Here is a 12,484-nt window from a genome sequence, read left to right on the forward strand (position 1 = left end):
TCTTCTCTTCTCTTCTCTTCTCTTCTCTTCTCTTCTCTTCTCTTCTCTTCTCTTCTCTTCTCTTCTCTTCTCTTCTCTTCTCTTCTCCTCCCTCTCCTCTCCTCTCCTCTCCTCTCCTCTCCTCTCCTCTCCTCTCCTCTCCTCTCCTCTCCTCTCCTCTCCTCTCCTCTCCTCTCCTCTCCTCTCCTCTCCTCTCCTCTCCTCTCTTTTTTGTGTTTGTTTTTGTACAGTATCTACTATATGTTGGTTGATTGTATTAAAAGTGTAGTTCACTTCTAGTGCAGAAGATTTGTGTCACAACCGAAGAGACACTGCCTCACATTGTTCTCTCACTGGCCCAACAATCTACTGCTACAGCTAAAATAATCAGAGTGACATTGGATGAAAATTTTCATTGTCTTAGAGACTATAGAAAAAATTGAGTTCTTTGTAGTCTAAAAGTAAGTTTGGGTTGTTCCCATTGACTAATAAGGATAAAAAAGCTATCAGAGCTCTGCAGTGTACTCTGACATGTGGGCAATGTAGTCCAGGAACTCAGAATCCTGAATCTGGTCCTGTAAACATAGCTTTAGGTACCTCATTCCAAGAAAAAAACCAAACCAACAAACCCACATTTAAGAACCTTATCTTCTTATTGCCTCACTCTCTGCCAACGTCACTTCTGTTGCACAGGAGAGAGATACCTTTCCTTCCATTTGGTCTAGTCAATGTACATCTAATTAAACTCTGAGGAGTTGTTCTCAGTTTGTATTTAGCTTTGAAGTTTGCTGCTTCTGTTAAAGAATACAGAAGGGTTGTAAAAGTTGTTTTATTTTTTCCACATGTACTACTTAAGTAAAACATACCAATTCCCTCTACAAACACCATATTACCTTTTGTCATTGTGATTACAATAGCCCTGTAACTGACAGTGAGTTAATTCATCACAGTAATTTAATTCCAAAACATGCAAAATACGAAGAAATATGCATCATTCCATGTAATAGTTACAGCCCTTGTCCAGGAAGTCAGAGCTCAATTTTGTCTTCTGTGTCATGGTTTTACCCCAGCCAGCAGCTGAGCACCACACAGCCACTCACTCCCCTACATTGAGATGGGGGAGAGAATTGGAAAAGAAAGATTGAGAAAACTCGTGGGTTGAGATAAAGACAGTTTAATAGGTAAAGCAAAAGCTGCGCACACAAGCAAGGCAAAACACGGAATTCATTCACCACTTCCCATGGGCAGGCAGGTGTTCAGCCATCTCCAGGAAAGCAGGGCTCCATCACGCGTAACAGTGACTTGGGAAAAAAAACCGCCATCACTCCGAACGCTGCTGCCCCCCCCCCCCGCCCCTTCCCCCAGGCTCGTTATAAACTGAGCATGATGTCATATGGTATGGAATATCCCTTTGGTCAGTTTGGGTCACCTGTCCTGTCTGTGTCTCCTCCCAACTCCTTGTGCACCCCCAGCCATCCTGCTGGCAGGGCAGTGCAAGAAGCAGAAAAGGCCTTGGCCCTGTGTAAACACTGCTCAACAATAGGTCCATGTAACAAAAACATCTCTATATTATCAACACTGTTTCCAGCACAAATCCAAACCACAGCCCCATACTAGCTACTATGAAGAAAATTAACCCTCTCAGCTAAAACCAGGACATTCTGACAGAGAGAGTTTGAGTCTATGGTATTCCATTTCCATTTTATGGTAAAGTATGCAAATTGGTTTTGTAGGAGGGATTTAAAAAAAATTAATTAAATTAGAATAAGGACATGCAGTGAAAGAGGAGATGAGTTTATAGTTTACAGGTAATGACCTTTTTCTTTCCAAATGTTTACCCAGAATTCCCTTTACCGCTCCAAGGATTGCTTTCAGCTCTTGTCCTTTCTTCTGCCTGAAAATAAATAAATAGTTCTGGCACATGAGATCAACAGCCCTAGCTACCTTGATTGCCAGGATACTCTTAACAGTTATGGCTACATGGTACATTTAGCTATGTGGCAATATTTGGTGTACATTACATTTATGTTCTTGGCTGAATAGTAGTTTCAGGTGAATGGATGGATTACAGCAGAGTGGCGCAGCGGAAGCGTGCTGGGCCCATAACCCAGAGGTCGATGGATCGAAACCATCCTCTGCTACCAAAATCTTGCCACGCAAAACCAACACAACTCCCAATTAATTCAGTGTGTTGCTCACAATTTTTAAAGGATGCTGCAGATTTGGTCTTTTCAGGCTTAGAAATACTCAGAGTCTAGGAATCTTATTAGCAAACAAGCAAGTTATTTTGTAAGAGGATCTACAGTATCAGATGTCGTACGCAGAAAGTATATTTGGTGATCAGCTAATAAATTGCCATGTCTAACTGCAGACAGGAATATGTGTTTATGAATCCGGTTTCACAGAAGCACCTTCCTTAGGGCTTCTTAATTTAAGTGAGAAACTGATTCAGACATACCTTTTTTTTCAGTTTTCTCCTGGCTGATTTGTATATCCTTCCTGTCTGCAGGCTGGCTGCTGAGTATCCTGTTGTCATATTCCTTTTACAATCCTTAGGCAATCAACAGCTTCCCTTAACACTGAGAAGGCACCTGCCTCTTCTCCTTTGCAAAGGGAATATATTGGCTTTTACTTTGTTTGGTGACCTTACTGGTTAAACTCAAACTGAGCATGGTGCATAAACACAGAAGTTTGCAATGCCTCCAAGGTCCCTTTCTATATCTGGCTGCAAAAAGAATACTTTTAAAATCCCAACTAAATGCCTGTACAAATTACACCTTGATCAAAACTAATATAATAAAACCTCAGTAAGAAACCCCAAGATTTTTTTTAAAGAGATTGGCAAATACTTAAAAGAAAAAAAAATAATAATCATCAATTATTGGCAAATTTTAAGACCAATATGCTTGGGAAACATTTCTGAAGTACATTGACTGCAACCTCTTGAGTAAGTAGTGGAAATGCCTGTATCCATAGTTCCAAATATTTTGATTGCTTCCTAGCAGGAAGAAAGATGAAGATTTAGAATCCATTTTTATTGATCCTTTTGCAGAATGCATACTGAGTTTTTCCTGTCACACACGCAGAGCGACTCCACTTGCAAGAAGAAAGAAGTGAGCAGTCACATCAGGAGACCATGCTTTCACGTTCCATTTAAGGATACTAAAATTGAAGGTCCTGGTTATGACTTTGTAGCCATTTATTCTCCTTTACACAGCTTTGGTGGATCCCTGTATCATGGAGAGGGAGTTTGGCCTCTCTAGCCAAAACAGAGCTGACATGACACCTAAAAATTAGAAGTGTATTTATCAGGATATAATTAATATTATTTTGCCTTGGACCCAAATAAAAGCATACTAAAATAGTGCAACTAACAATAGAATATAACTGTATAATATTGTAAAACTGTTATAGCATGTTCAGCTACAATGTATAAGTATTTTACAGAAGCATATGATCAATGTGATCTTGATGTAGCAAGCATCTAAAGTAAAAAATCCTGCCAGACAAAGGGCAGGATAAGCCCAAATGACTCAAATAGGCAGAGCATCCTGCCAAACAAACCAAAACCATCATAAGAAGCAATGGGAGTAGAGGAGACCTCCCTTTTTGAGGGGAGCAGGGGCAATTGCATACAAATATCGTGCATCAGTGAAGAAAACTGGAGAAGAAAGAATGCAAGACAACTTCAGCTGCACCTTGCCTTAAAGAGCTCTGAATACTGATCATCATCAGCTCAGTGAACCACCAAGGACCACAGCCATCAGTGCTAAATAAATGTAAATAATATCAGCTCCACCGTTCTGTATACTTGGATCTAATTTAAGAAGTAATTCTTAAAGACTAAAGGATTTGTGTTCATAATGGTGATGATTAATAAGGTATGAATAATAACCATTAATGAGAAGTGTGTTGTTGAGTGAATTTAGTATAGTTTAAAGTTTCAAACTGTCCTGATTTATCAATCTTATTACATTGTTATCAATTTTTAATTTCCATATACATACATATAAATGTATATATACATTTATTTAATGGCTACACTCCTCTCTCAAGTAAAAAACTCAACAAGGTTGTAAAGGCTGAACAATTTTATTTGAGACTGGGATTCTCTACTTTGTATCCTTACAGTATTATTGTGTTCTCTTCCCTTTACTCTCATCACATTTACCCCCAAAATGCATTTACCATTAGGCAACTAAGTTTTGATTAGCGTATTCTCAGTATACCTGTGGTGAAAATTAGGCCTTGAGCTTTCTATTGCCATGCAGTATGCCCTTTCATTTTTGTGTGCATATGAGAGTTGTTTTTGAACAGAGATAAAGTCTAGAAAAAGAAAGCCAAGATAATGTTGCAGAGATATATGACTAAACCCAAATCTTCCTTTTTTAAATGATTATCTGGTTTAAAGTAACTATGAGATAAGTGCTGAAAACCTAATCATTATCAGTAATTTATAATCACAATCATAGCTTCACTATCAGTCTTCAGTGAGATGATTTAAAATTATTTTCTTTTGAAAAGTTAATGTCTCATGAGTTTTCCACAGTGTCTGATGGCAACAGTTTGCAAGAGAAATATTTTTTCTTATAATAGACAAATAGACAATAGATTTTTATCAGATGACAGCTTACACAGTGGTGAAAATAATAATAATAAAAAGATTCTATAAATCAGATAGCTCTCAAACTTTTTTTTTTCTTTCAGCATCATTGACTATAGTGGAATGATCTGGTTTTAAAGAGTTTTAAGCTTATGGATGACACAACATGTTCCTAACTTTTCATTTAGGTTTGGTTTTTGTGGCTTTTTTTTTTTTTTTTTTTTTTATATCAGTGTACTTCCCTCTGCTAGTGACCTGAATGGAGTTATGCCAATTTACATTAACAGTGTTGACACATATGTGGCTATGGATTAAACTAAAGCATTTTTCATCTCATATGTCTACGCCAGGCTGTTATCGGAGGCTGCTGTCCCTATGGCAAGAGCAGATGAATCAAAACCTATTTCTTATTCAAGGCTAATGTGATAAGCTTGAATTCAGTGTTAGCTTACCTTAATGTGATGGCTATAAGTTCAAGAAAATGCTGAAACGTAATTCGACTCTTCCTGTTCCCATGGTGGCATCTCCCACAAGTGGGATAGGCACCTAGGGAGTGGAGACAAATTTACAGCTTAACATACTGCAATTTTTATTTTATTTTACTTTTTTTTTTCTGCCTCAAAGTCTGTTTTAGGAGAAAATCTCCTTGCAGCTGATAAGGATAAAAGGTTACTGTTCCTCACAGGTCTGCATTTTTCACCTGGCTAACCCTTCTCTGGGTTAGAAAGAAAACTGAGAAGTAAAAAAAAACAAGCCATCAAAACGTACTGGTACTGAAACAGTATTAACACTCTGTTAATGGAGAACTTGATAATAGAAGGACATATTCCCCTGCTACGACTTGAGTTATAAAAAGGTTCAGTATTTGATGAGTCTGTAAAATGTGGTCCATTTTCAGTTTGGCATCCCTATTTGATGCCAGATGTTAGATGTTCATTCTCCTGTATAAACTGCATAGTGATATGCAGGGAGACAAGAGATCCTTAAGCATGTGAAATATCTTTTTTTTTTTTTTCTTTTTTAAACAAAAATATGTATTTGCAAAAATAAAAGCCAGCAAATAAAGCATGGGAAGTTGTTCTGAGCCCTTGACAAACTTAGTCTGAAATACTGTACGTACTTCTACTATCAACCTCATTAAAAGTTGACTGGTTTTGTAGAACCAGTCCTTACAGTATTCTAAATAAAACATACTGAACTATCTGAGAATGAGAAAGGACTCTGAATAATTCCCTAGCTAGTGAAAATACATTTTCAGTATTAAATTCTCAAACATAGCTCAATGGAATTTTACCAATCTTTCCAAAATACTGTGCTGAGGGGGAGAACAAGCATGAGAAATATCCTCCTGACAGGTAGTGAAATGAAAAGTATTTGAAAAATGCTGCTTAGAATGAAAATTCCATTCCAGCCCTAACCATAACATCACATTACCAGCTCTACAGTCACTTGCTTCCTTCTGAATATCCCTCTGCCTTTGAACATGAGTCTTTTATTATTCATTCAGCAGCCTTCCCAGGATGTTTGCTAAAACATGAGGAGGAATAAGGATTTTAAACGATAAATAAGTCACCTCAATACCACTTGGTTATAGATTAAGCACAGAGGTCACTGAAAGTAAAACCAAGATTTGACCTTCGCTGTTTCAGTACACAGTCAGAAGACCAGTGCAGAGCCCTGTGAGCAGCCAGTCTGAGCTGCTGTTAGGACGACAGCTCATAAACAGCAGAAAAAAAGGCGCCGGAGCCTTAGCCATTCCCAACTCTAGTGCAGTAGTGTGTATATTTTCAAAATAAATTTTACTATTATGCTTGATGCATTATATTGGTGTATGAGACTGTGAATTAGGATAGCTGAAGAATGAAAGTAAGCTATGTTATTTTTGTGGTGGGTTTTCTGATTGTTGTCTTGGGGTAGCTTTTTTTTTTTTCTCCCCCTACCACTCCAGCTCTATGTCTGCTCTCGGAGAGCTGAGGACACAAATATTACAAATAGTTTTGACAAGTTTGAAATGTTATTGCCTTACCTATTTTCCTTGTTCTACTGACAGCAACTACCATCCTTATGACAATAACATCAGAGAATGGACAGTGTATCCAAGTGTCATCCATTCCTGTTCTTGTTTCTTCACACATATCCCGTTCTCTGCTGTTTCTGCTAACATGGTTAACATTTTTGCATCTAACATTTTTTGCATCTCTGCTGCTACATTTAGGAATGTCTAAGAAACAGATAAATCTCTCTTTCATTGCCACGGCTGCTAGAGGATGGCAATTTCCACCAGAAGTGTAAACATAGTTCGAGAAAGAACTTTAAGTTCCTTATTGAAGGATGTGTTTTGGTTTGGTTTGGTTTGGTTTTAATATAATGAGATGGTAACTGCAGAGAGTTTGTTCCTCCTTCCCCTCTGAATAAAAATTGTATCAGCCAAAATATTTGTAAATTCAAGCAAAATTCCGCTAATAGCGGCAGTTAGGGGAAACAAAAAAAGAGAGGAAAATGAAACTGAAAAGCTGAAATGTTTGTCTTTGGCTTTTTGAAATAAATATTTGAAGTCTTCAATTAAATTATCTTTCAGAATCACTACTCCTTAATTAGTAGATAGAGGATTGTTGAACAATTACCCAGTACCCTTCAAAAGCTTCAGTAACTTTGTTGTCAGTCAAACAGCAATAGGAGGAGAAATATTTCCCTTAAAGTCTGAGTGATGAATGCTTCTTAACCACATCTGTGCACAGAACTTGATCACAGTAGGGACTATATTTTCTTGAGAATGCACTGCTCTTTCTCTTATCTTTTACCTTTTTTGTGGTTGTCACCTCAAAACCTTAAAAATATATTATGAATTGGAAGCCTACTACCCAGAATATTCTTTATGTAAATTTGCACATATATTACTGTAGCTATTGTAAGTATTTGATTAGAATACATTGCTGGAGTGCAATACAATTTAATTATTTTTTTTCTTTAATTTATCTTTCTGAGCTTCAGAACACACAGTAAATGCTGCTCTTGATAATTGTACCCACACCTGCATAAAACCTTGACAACCCATTTGTAGGATTATTCAAGACAGAGAACTTTCCTTTTGATTGGAAAATCAGTGGTGAGTTAAGCTTGGCTGGCTGTCAGATGCCCACCGAGCCGTTCGCTTACTCCCCAGGCTGCAGCTTCCTTCAGGGGCACGTCCACCTGCTCCAGCGTGGGGTCCTCTGCGGGCTGCAGCAGGGATACTTGCTCTGACGTGGTCCTCCATGGGCTGCAGGGGAATCTCTGCTCCAGGTCCTGGAGCACCTCCTCCCCCTCCTTCTTCACTGACCTTGGTGTCTGCAGGGCTGTTTCTCTCACGTTTTCTCACTCCTCTCACTCACAGCTGCTGCGCAGCATTTTTTACCCTTTCATATATATGTTATCACAGAGGTGCCACCAGCATCGCGGAATGGCTCAGGTTTCGGCAGTGGTGGGACTATTTTGGAGTCAGCTGAAACTGCTTCTGTCTGAGATGGGGGCAGTCCCTGATCTTTTCTCACAGAAGCCACCCTTGCAGCCCTTTCACTACCAAAACCTTGTCACGTAAACCAAATAAAAAATCCTTTTCTGCTGTTCATTTCTATTATTTTTTTTTACCTTCATTAATAGCAAAGTATATTCCTCTCCTATCATTTAAAAAGAAGAGTCTTCTTTCTCACATTTCTGTCATTGGTAACAACATTTGTATGTTTCTCTGACTCACCAATTCCTTATTTCCTTTTTTGTCCTTGTCAATACAACTCTCATTCTCACATTACATGTATTGGCAAATATGTTATAAAGCAAATGTCGTTGGGTACCCCCACTCAAAAAAAACCCAACCCCCCAAAAACCACCCCAAAAAACCCTGACAATTTTGAGTTATAGAATTGGACAAAAAAAATTAAAAATTGCAGCAGATTTTATTGTATTGCACCTTCTTATTATTGAGTGTGCAGTTTTGGTGGCTTGGGGACAGCTGGATGTCATGAAACTTTAGAAATATTTTCCTGTTTCTGTGGAGTATGGTTTGCCAATGTTTCTTATCTGTCCCATAGCAGATGTCATCATTGGGAACAACTGAATACATTTAATTTTTGATGTCAAACAATAAATAAATAATTTATAATGAAAATGGGATATGGCATTTACAATGTAACTGTATATCTTAAACCTGTGAGGTGCATCACATCACTTTGCGAGTTGTTCGCAATCATTCTAAAATGGGAAAACAAACTGGTAACAAAACCAAATCCCAGATGGATAATAACTACTGAATTTACATCCACCAGTGAACACAATTCCACTTATGCTTTCCCTGTATAAGATATGGCCACATTGGCCCTTTCTGCAGGAAAACAAACAAGCAAGCAAAAACACTCAGTGGGAAGTTTAATACAACAGTGTGCCTCATATATGATTTCTTCTGGAAGAAAAAATTACACTTGTGACAAGAATTGGGAATGGAAATCTTAGTAGTTGAGTCACTCCCATTGAACTTTGGCCTAACTTCATCACACAAACTTCATCAAACTTAGAAGGCCATAAATTTCATCAACTCACCCACCCACAAAAACATTTGCTCAAAAGTTGCACAGTAGGTACAGTACGAGGACAAAATGCTGATATGCATTTTCAATAATATTAAAATGTGTAGCTTCCTTAGAAAACCCATGAGAGTACCAGCGAGCAATGGTAAAGATTATCTGATACTGTCTTCCTTTTTCCAACTTCTTCCTAAAAGCCTGAGATAAAATCCTGATTGAATACGAAGCCTAAGACAAAAAAAATTGAGTTTGATATTAATAAAATGTCCCATATGTCTGAGATTTATGAGATGCCTAGAAGGGTTTTTTTGTACATGTTAAAATAAGCAACTAGTAATTTTGAGACTGTCCTAATGGTCAATAGATGCAGGAATTTGCAGAGACTGATATATCTTTGGTGTCTTAAACAAGTCTCAGTCTGGTATGCATCATTCTTTAGAAGTATTAGACTGTTTCCACTAACTATAGAGATAGCAAGTACAATTAGCTTAAGCTAGCTGTTTTAGATAAAGTTAGTAAAATGAACATTAGCCTAAACAAATGTCTGTCCCAGCTTTCAACAGAGAATTTAGAAGAGCCATTTGTCTGATGTAGTAGGAAAATTCTAGAAACTCTGAATAATGAATAATGCAACAAGTTGCACTTACAGTTTCAGCAAAGTAAACCTGGCATCATTGTTTTAAATATATACAGCATGGGAGTTACATCAATAACAGTAAGTTGCTAGAAGAAGAAAGCAAATAAGCAAGTTTAACTTTTTAGGGTTACATGTCGAAATAAAGGCCATATGCAGTAGCTGTGTTTCAGTGAATGAAGGGAATATGCTTTGTGAACACTGCAGAGACATCTCATCTATTGTTCTATATTTTTGTATATGTCTAATATTCATTGTGATCTGGGTGTGTATCATCTAATATAAGGAGAGTGAAGGAAAAGAAGATAACAGGAGAGAAAAATAGAAAGCATCAAAATGACTTTCATACAAATAAAATGATAAAACTAGTGGTTTCCTCCAGCTTCAACCATCAGTGAGGTAAATAATTAGCATAACAGTTATGTAGCTTTCCTCTGTACTCCAAAGCTTTACTAATCCTGTCCTGAAATAATTGCTTAGCTATGTGGGATGAGTTGTCCCTCAAGAGGGGCACTTTTTCCTCCACAGAGAGAAATCCAGGGGCTGAATTTGGTTGCTCAGTTAGGCATCTAGTGCCCTAAGGAAGTAAGACATCAATGTAAGAAGGGTCAAGATGAAAAAGGACCTATGGGACATGCATGTTCTGTAGCAGGAGCTGGATGCCAGACAGGATAATGGGAATCTCAGATATTACTGGACACCTATGTTTACTCAGCTGACACTCACCTTGATTTTTTTTTTTTTCAGAGCAGTTAATGGTGCTTCATTCAGCTGCACACTCTGCAGAAGTGTCTCATGCCATTTACAAACCATGGAGTTGTCAAAGGCATATGCACAGGGCCGACAGGGCAAGCATACAGTGTGATCTGAAATACCCTACTTTATTCCACCTGGCCTGAGGCTGCTCGTTCAGAACAAAGTGGATTTCCTTCTGTTTTCTTCTTCCCTTGTCCAATACAGATATTACTGACATCCTAAAGTTTCAAATAACACTAGCCAGCAATATTCGGGTGACTGACCAGGCTTACAGTGGTCACCAGATTACACAGAGCATATTAATAAACTCTCCATCAACTGTAATGAGAGCTTAAAAACTTGGCTTATAGGTGAACACCTACATTGAAGCACCTAAATTTTGAGATCAACAGTCTGAAGCTGGATTTGAAATGCCATAGGTTATTGAAGACATCCATATGTAATGGCCTTTCCATTTACAAGTCAGATAAGAACCCCTAGAATGTCTCATGCAACAAAAAATAATCTCTGTTCTAGCAATTAAATTCAGATCCAAATGCTGAGTAATATAAATCTTTTTGACTTCTTTGTGGTCAGGATTTTACATTAGTTTGTGAGAATTTCTTGATAAATATTACTAAACTATAAAAGTATTTTGGAAACATATATGTAATAAGACTCCTTGTAATTACCTCCTTAATAGTGGCCATTTTTACATTAATTTACCCTTTAAAAATGTGTCTAAATAGACACTCAAAACTTTATTAACATTCCATGCATTTCAAGAGCTGAATTTGTTTTGTGTTGTATTTGTATTATTAATAATTTAGAAGATCATTATTTTGTTTACCTTTGTTGTTGTTGTCACTACAGTCTTTGTTGTGGATAAATGTTTTGGGGTAATTCTGTCTTTTGAGCATCATAAACAGTAACAAATGCTTTTTGATTCACTTACAAATTATAAGAGAAGAGCCATGAAATTTTCCTAACCTTTTCTGCAGCTCAATAAATCACAAACAGACAAGAAAGTTAAGCACTGCTTCAGTGGAAAATCAGCAGACAGATGTAGCACACATTCCCCTCAAAATAATTCAGAACCTGTTCCAATTTATCAAATGCCTACTTTATCTGTCAAAACAATGTCCTTTCTCAAATAAAGGGCATTGTTTCTGCAGCAAGAAAAAGGTTCTGATGTATTGTTATCTGCAAATGGATGGTGGAATAATGGAACAACAGGCAGCGTTTCAAGCTAAGAGATCAAAGGGCAGAATACATTACAATTCTTGTTAAAATAAATTAGGCTGAAATCGTAATTTTAATAAAGACATTTATAACCTTAATTTTTTTTTTGAGTTTACAGATCAGCAGAAACAATAAGAAAATCCCTTTCAATATATAAGTTGATGCATTTCTTTCCATTGTGAGAACTTCAAATTACAGAGAAACCAAGATTTACAGAGCTGTAATGTACATTAGCTAGTATCTTGTCCTGACATTACACTATCTTACATTTGCAGAGGAAATATTTTAAATTGCTGTATTCATTTTTAATGTATTTCCACATTACCATAATACTATAAAAACTTTCATAGATTTCTAGATTAAGAATTTCCATAAGGAAAATTTATTATCTTGAAATCTTCCAAAATAATTTTGATCTTTAATTGTTAAATTATGTATTATATTAAGTCACAATATTGAATGAAACTCCTCCTTAAAATTAACCATCCTTTCCAAATTCCACTAACAAATTTAAATTAAGAATGAAATAATTTTAAAACCCTATCCTCTCTAAAGTAAATTAGAAAACAAAAAAGTAAACCATTAATAATTATCAATTAACTGAAAAAGCCCAGGAGTTTTAAGTGTTCAGCAAGTCTGTACATGTAAACCTGGTTTTATTACCAAGTCATTGTAATGCTCAGATACTTTCTTTAACCTCAACATGTCAGATATTTATGATGATTCCTGCAGCCA

General features: G+C 36.9%; 1 non-coding gene across 1 annotated transcript; it reads left to right on the forward strand.

The window, feature by feature from the left end:
* Positions 1-2,048: 2,048 nt before the first annotated feature.
* TRNAM-CAU (transfer RNA methionine (anticodon CAU)) lies at positions 2,049-2,120 on the forward strand. The gene has a single exon. It is a non-coding gene; the product is annotated as a tRNA-Met (tRNA).
* The last annotated feature ends 10,364 nt before the right edge of the window (positions 2,121-12,484 follow it).

This window comes from Balearica regulorum, chromosome 1 (genome assembly GCF_011004875.1).
Source record: "Balearica regulorum gibbericeps isolate bBalReg1 chromosome 1, bBalReg1.pri, whole genome shotgun sequence".
In the NCBI taxonomy this organism is placed as follows: Eukaryota; Metazoa; Chordata; class Aves; order Gruiformes; family Gruidae; genus Balearica; species Balearica regulorum.